The sequence below is a fragment of the Cherax quadricarinatus genome, chromosome 54 (assembly GCF_038502225.1).
Source record: "Cherax quadricarinatus isolate ZL_2023a chromosome 54, ASM3850222v1, whole genome shotgun sequence".
In the NCBI taxonomy this organism is placed as follows: Eukaryota; Metazoa; Arthropoda; class Malacostraca; order Decapoda; family Parastacidae; genus Cherax; species Cherax quadricarinatus.
Genome location: NC_091345.1, coordinates 17,181,057 through 17,188,556, shown reverse-complemented (window position 1 = coordinate 17,188,556; position 7,500 = coordinate 17,181,057). Strand labels below are relative to the sequence as shown.

General features: G+C 44.6%; 1 protein-coding gene across 2 annotated transcripts in view; it reads left to right on the top strand.

The window, feature by feature from the left end:
- LOC128699226 (uncharacterized) overlaps window positions 1–7,500 on the top strand; it is a 215,023-nt gene that overhangs the window by 128,158 nt on the left and 79,365 nt on the right. The window lies entirely within an intron of this gene.

The following is a 7,500-nucleotide window of genomic DNA, read 5'->3' as shown; positions in this document are numbered from 1 at the left end:
CCTCTATCACCCAGCATCCCTAACACCCTCCAACACACCCTCCATCTCTCCAGCATCTCTAGCCCCCCACACATAGTGCTAATCCATACCCATCCCCCGGTCCTAGCGCTACTGCCCACAGCGCTGGTGCTGGCCCAGGCTCAGTCCCCAGCCTTAGTGCCAGTCCAGACTCTGCTCGGGACTCTACCGCAGTCACCACTAAAACCTTAAATTTACAACCATCATTGCACAAGACATTACAGATGTAGTGGAGTCTTCTTCTTCTTCTTGGGAAAGTAGTTCCCCGGAAGCAGAACGGGGTGGCCCTGGCTCTGATACTGAGGATTATAGTGCAGTCCTAGAAACTGCACAAATTGAGAACACATCTACCAAAAATTCTACCCAACCAAAAGTGAAATTGTGCAAATTCTATGTTTGGGGCATCTGTAAGCATGGAATAGCAGGAAAAACAAATGGGACATGAAACTTTTAGCATACCAAAAAATGTCGTGACCTCCTGCCTGAAGGAGTGTGTCGTTCTCCCTCCTGTAAATTTTTTCATCCAGAAATGTGCCACTCTTTGGTCCTCCAAAAACAGTGCTACAACACCAACTGCCCTGCATACCATCTAAAAGGGACCAGGAGGTACAGACCTCGTAAAACAAACAATATTAGTTACGACAACCCCACTCCAAGTGATTTTTTTAGTGGCAGGAAACTAAGAAAGGAAATGGAAGGAAATAATAAAAATAGTACACCATCTTGGAGCCTTGTTGGACTGGAGGCACAGCCATTGGCCCCCCATGGCCCTCCAGAACCATAACTACTGATGCCAATAACAAAATCCCCCCAACAAAAACAGAATACAACCTTGTTTATATTTGCTAATATCGGGGCTTAAGCCATCCACCAACAACAAAATACCTTTTATCATTGGACTTCTAGATTAGTCATATGCGATGTCTGCAGTCTTCACAGAGACCCACACAAAAGATCACTGACAACGAAATATGGATAAATGTGCCGGATTTCCGACATTACCCTAACTCCGATACACTTTGAGAAAGCCATTGAGAACATGACCATGCACTCAGCCCTAGGCCCAGACTCGAACTCTGTGTTCATTAAGAACTACAAGAAACTTTTCGCGTGCCCAAAGTATACTATGGAGAAGGAGCTTAGACATGGGTGAAATTCCACAGTCACTAAAAACAACAAGTGCTGGTTTGTAGATGGGGTTGTAAAGGAAGTGAAACCTAGGGTGTAGGGGAGAAGTGTGAGGTTGAAAAAATAACCAATAACACAATGTAACAACACTTGAGTATCTGTATTATCTTCAATTATCGACAGTGAAGAAGATACCCAAGTGCTGCAAATTATTCATAAACTTTTATGGGTGTGAAGCATGGGTTATAATGGTTACAGCTGTGGGAGTCCTGGTCCCAGGACCTGTGGGAGTCCTGGTCCCAGGACCTGTGGGAGTCCTGGTCCCATAACCTGTGGGAGTCCTGGTCCATACTTATACAGTGTGACGAGGTAATAGGTGAATGAGTGGGAGAGGGAGAAAGGCAGAAGATAAGTGGGGGGAAGGAGGGAGGCAAGAGTATAGGGAGATGAAGGAAGGGAAGAGGATAGAGAGAGGGAGGGAAGAAGATAGGGAGACGGAGGGAGGGAGGGAATTCATACTTCCTCCAGTATTGAATGAAATCTTGAACAAGTGACTGGCATCTTTCCTACATCTCAACACTCACTCACTCTCTCTCTCTCTCTCTCTCTCTCTCTCTCTCTCTCTCTCTCTCTCTCTCTCTCTCTCTCTCTCTCTCTCTCGTGGTTGGAGGAGTCTTATTGGGCCATCATGGTGTTGTGGTTGGAGCTCTGATCTGAGTAATTAGGAAGTAGCAGATAACGAGGTGGTGGCGGACACAAACACGCTACAATGCTTCAGGAGTAGATATGATGGCACTCCGGAGACTTGGAAATAGTAACGTTGGTCAATAAGTGTTACGAGGCGGGGCCAGGAGCTATGAAACTACCCCTGCAAACACAGTTAGGTGAGTACATGCTCTCTCCCACATACTCCTTCATTTGACTAATGGGAGAAAGAGAGAGAGAGAGAGAGATGAAGAATTAGAGAGTGAAAGAGGAAAGAAATATGGAATAACTATGGGGAAAGGTGGGAAGAACTAAGAAAACGTGTTATAGAGAAAAGGAGGAATTGAAGAAGGGAGAAAGAGAAAGAAGATTGAGAAAGTGGAGAAAGGGGGAGGGAGAGAAGGAGAGAGAGTGAGAGAAGAAAGGAGAGATGGAAACACACAAAACAATCAGAGTCTCCCTCATCACTGTGTCCACAAAATTGGGTGTCGGGTCGTTCACCCCAGTGACCGCCTGCCACGCTTCATACATCTTCCCGATTTCTCCTTCCCGATTTATCTTTCCGATTTTCCTTCCCGATTTCTCCTTTCCATCTAATTATTGATGGTTAATGAACCAGTCATTACTGTCTGTTATTACTGCCCAGCGGGTTTAGACAGTGAGTTACCAGCGTCCTGTCCCTTGAGGGTGAGACGAGAGCTTATTAAACGTTTTGCACTCTGGCAAGATTGCTGTTATTTTCTGTGCAATAAACATGTAAGATGGCAGGTCAGTTTTACCATCATCTTACTGACCTTCAGTATATATTTGACCTTCCTGTGTGTTAATTTTAAGTTACTATTTTTGTGATATATTTTTTTCCACTAGAGAAGGCATGGTTTAAAGACCTAGCCGCTGGGGCGCTCTTTCCTGGAACCATTAACAGAACTGTTAACAGAATCACTAACAGTACCATTATAGTAACCGTTAACAAAGTCATTAATCATACCATTAACATAACCTCAAACAGTAACATTAACAGAACCATTAAGAGAACTATCAACAGAACTGTTAACGGTACCATTAACAGTCATTAACAGTACAATTAGCAGAAACACTAACAGTACCATTACTGAAGGCACCATTAACATAACCACTAACAGTAACATTAACAGAACCAGTAAGAGTATTAACAGAACCACTAACAGTACCATTACTAACCTTACCATTAACAGAACCAGTAAGAGTATTAACAGAACCACTAGCAGTACCCTTACTAACCGTACCATTAACAAAACCACTAACAACCATTAACAAAGTCATAAATAGTACCAATAACAGAACCACTAACAGTACCATTAACAGAAAGAATGCTACATTCCACTACATGAAGATGCTCGTGTAAAGAAACGAGAGAAAGAGCTGAGTCATTTTCAGGACTTTTTTATTCATATCTGTCTCTCTCTTATTTCTTCCCTCTGTATCCCTCCATCCTTTCTTTACTGCCTCTCTCTCTCTTTACCAGTCTCTTCTCCTTATTTCTCTGGGACTGGTCTTCCCTCAATCTCTTGTCCATTAATGGCACAAGTCTTCCTAATGTGTTTATATCTTCTTTAAGGTGTGGCCACATTCTTGTTGGGTTTTTGGAGCAGAGGAGCAGCGGTAGCTGACAGTTCATGGTTACCACAGTCGTTTAATTTAAATGCAGATATTTCAGGCATCCTTGTTCACGAGTACATCAGTCATCCCTACCACGCTGCCTGCTCTCTAGCGCTCTGTGGCGTGCTGTGGAGCTCTGTAGCAATGTGGAACTATGTGGAACTCTGTTGCACTATGTGGAGCTTTGCCACTGTGTGGAGCTCCATGATATTCCCTCCCATTTAGAGCTCTACCCTATGGCACTCCTTGTTCTGTGGCATTTTTCTATTACTGTTTCTACTGTTATTTCTTCTACTTTTAAAACGGCTGCTGTTTCTGCTGCTGTTGCTCCTTTTACTACCGCTACTACGATTGATAATAATAATAATAATAGTTTCTTAATTTACAGGTCTACGGATAACTCTCGCCATGTTTAACATGTTTCCTGACACAAGTCTACGGACAACTTTTGCCATGTTTAGTTATGTGATGGCGGAGACTCGTCTCTGATTTATTGATGCTGCTGCTCAAGGGATCTTCATCCATGGAACTGGAGCAGTCCTGATTGTCTCCCGTTCCCTAGGGGTATGAGTTTAACAAGAACTACGGTTATTTACCAACCAAAACTTTTCTCTTTCCAGTTGCCACAATATAAGATTGTTGAGTAATATCCCGCCGCTGATTGCTCGTTTGCCTTACAAGAAAGAAATTAGACTGTAATGGGTGATTAAGTGTCTTTATCCTTTATTTTACGTCTGAGGTGATTAATACACACACACACACACACACACACACACACACACACACACACACACACACACACACACACACACACACACACACACAAAGACGTATGACAAAGCTAAGAAGAGTTACGACCAAGCTCAGGGAGCGGGGAGAGAGTGGACCTAGTAGCGACCAATGAAGAGGCGGTGCCGGGAGCTGTGAATCGACTCCTGCAACCACAATTAGGTGATTGTACACACACACACGCGCCCGCGCGTGTGCGTGTGTCTGTCCATTTGGGTCTGTAACAAAAAGTAAATATGAAGGATGACACTGTGTGACTCACTGTGTTGTTAGTTGATACAACCAACTCCGTCAGTACAGACAGGAAGCTCGACTTTCTCTCGTTCAGCAGACGGAGGATCAAGACTCCCCCACGTCTTGCGCTGATTGACCCCACATGGGTTTACCTCTTAACATGAATTATTTATCTGTTTTCTTGTCTGTCTTTCTGCAGTGGTTAAATGAAGCAGTTCAAGAAGTGACCACTAGTGGGCGGGGCCCACTGTAACAGTGAAGCCCGCCTAAGGTGGGCCAGAGATTATGTGAGATATTCTGTGTACTATATATTTATTTATGGTAAGGAAAACAAATTGCCATTATGCTTTTTCGGCAGAGGACACACTTGCCGAATAGGCCAAACTCGTACGTGTATGCGTGTGTGTACTCACCTATATATAGGTGCAGTGGTCGAGTCACAGCTCTTTGCCCCTCCCCCCGTGTGTGAATGTGGTAAGAGAGAGAGATAGAGAATTGGATTAAGTATTTAATTTTATATTTATCAGTGTATTTTCCTCTCTTTCCATACTGTGTCGCTGGTCCAGCAAGCTGGACCAGCGCCTGGTCCAGTATTTATTTCCAGTTTGTCGGTTTGTTGTGATGAAAATAATTAGTTTAAATTATTAAATAGATTACCCTCCAACATTTTGTTCAAAGATAATTTATTCAAGTATTCAAGATAATTATTGTGACAAGAGAGCTTTTTTATAATTGACATAATTATATAAAGGGAGAATAATTCAAGGAGAGTCCATTTGTGACAGTGGGGGAGGACTGAAGGAGAGTCCATTTGTGACAGTGGGGGAGCACTGAAAGAGAGTCCATTTCTGACAGTGGGGGAAGACTGAAAGAGAGTCCATTTGTGACAGTGGGGGAGGACTGAAAGAGAGTCCATTTCTGACAGTGGGGGAGGACTGAAGGAGAGTCCATTTGTGACAGCAGGGAGGACTGAAAAAGAGTCCATTTCTAGTAGCAGCGGGGAAGTCTCTAGAAGATTCCATTAGTAGCAGCGGGGGGACTCTAGAAGAGTCCATTAGTAGCAGCGGGAAAATCTCTAGAAGAGTCCATTAGTAGCAACGGTGAGGTCTTTAGAAGAGTCCATAAGTAGCAGCGGGGGATTCTAGAAGAGTCCATTAGTAGCAGCGGGGGACTCTAGAAGAGTCCATTTGTAGCAGCGGGGGGACTCTAGAAGAGTCCATTAGTAGCAGCGGGAAAGTCTCTAGAAGAGTTCATTAGTAGTAGCAGGGAGGTCTCTAGAAGAGTCCATTAGTAGCAGCGGGGGACTCTAGAAGAGTCCATTAGTAGCAGCGGGGGGACTCTAGAAGAGTCCATTAGTAGCAGCGGGGAGGTCTTTAGAAGTCCATTAGTAGCAGCGGGAAAGTCTCTAGAAGAGTCCATTAGAAGCAGCGGGGAGGTCTTTAGAAGAGTCCATTAGTAGCAGCGGGAAAGTCTCTAGAAGAGTCCATTAGTAGCAGCGGGGAGGTCTTCAGAATAGTCCATTAGTAGCAGCGGGGAGGTCTTTAGAAGAGTCCATTAGTAGCAGCAGGGAGGTCTCTAGAAGAGTCCATTAGTAGCAGCGGGGGACTCTAGAAGAGTCCATTAGTAGCAGCGGGGGCACTCTAGAAGAATCCATTAGTAGCAGCGGGGAGGTCTTTAGAAGAGTCCATTAGTAGCAGCTGGAAAGTCTCTAGAAGAGTCCATTAGAAGCAGCGGGGAGGTCTTTAGAAGAGTCCATTAGTAGCAGCGGGAAAGTCTCTAGAAGAGTCCATTAGTAGCAGCGGGGAGGTCTTTAGAAGAGTCCATTAGTAGCAGCGAGGAGGTCTTTAGAAGAGTCCATTAGTAGCAGCGGGGAGGTCTTTAGAAGAGTCCATTAGTAGCAGCGGGGGACTCTAGAAGAGTCCATTAGTAGCAGCGGGAAAGTCTCTAGAAGAGTCCATTAGTAGCAGCAGGGAGGTCCTAGAAGAGTCCATTAGTAGCAGCGGGGGGACTCTAGAAGAGTCCATTAGTAGCAGCGGGGAGGTCTTTAGAAGAGTCCATTAGTAGCAGCGGGAAAGTCTCTAGAAGAGTCCATTAGTAGCAGCGGGGAGGTCTTTAGAAGAGTCCATTAGTAGCAGCGGGGAGGTCTTTAGAAGATTCCATTAGTAGCAGCTGGGGGACTCTAGAAGAGTCCATTAGTAGCAGCGGGGGACTCTAGCAGAGTCCATTAGTAGCAGCGGGGAGGTCTTTAGAAGAGTCCATTAGTAGCAGCGGGAAAGTCTCTAGAAGAGTCCATTGGTAGCAGCTGGGAGGTCTTTAGAAGAGTCCATTAGTAGCAGCGGGGAGGTCTTTAGAAGAGTCCATTATTATTATTATTATTATTATTATTATTATTATTATTATTATTATTATTATTATGAGTTCATATTTTATTTTCAAGCCTGTCTTTTTTTCCTCTTTTTATGTCATTATTATTTGCGCTTAACCTGAAGGGTTAAGTGCGAATAATAATAAGTACAGGTGCTTTACCTGCATTTCTGTCCTCGTGTTTGGCTTCCAGTGGACTAGCAAGGAGATTGTCCCTGAACGCTTGAGAGGTGCAGTAGGAGCTCAAGACCCAAGGTTCATTGCAGCAGCCGTGCGGTGGGACACCCTTGCAGACTCGTCCAGTAGACCAGCTCCTCCCAAAGAGCACAAACAGTCCCACTGAGACAAACCGATCATGTAAAAAAATCGCCAACACAAAGCTCACCAGCGTTTCAGGAAAGGACGAAGCTCATCTCCTTTTAGCTGTTCCCAATTCCTCCCTGGGTACTCGACTCGACCCACAGGTCATTCGGATTGGTTTTGCTCTTCCCTTAGCCACCTCCATACTCACTGAACATAGATGTATTTGCGGCAGGGCGACGGCTGATCGATTCGGACTTCATGGTCTCGTGTATCACACATCAGAAGGGAAGTATTCTAGACATGATGAGGTCAGCAACATCA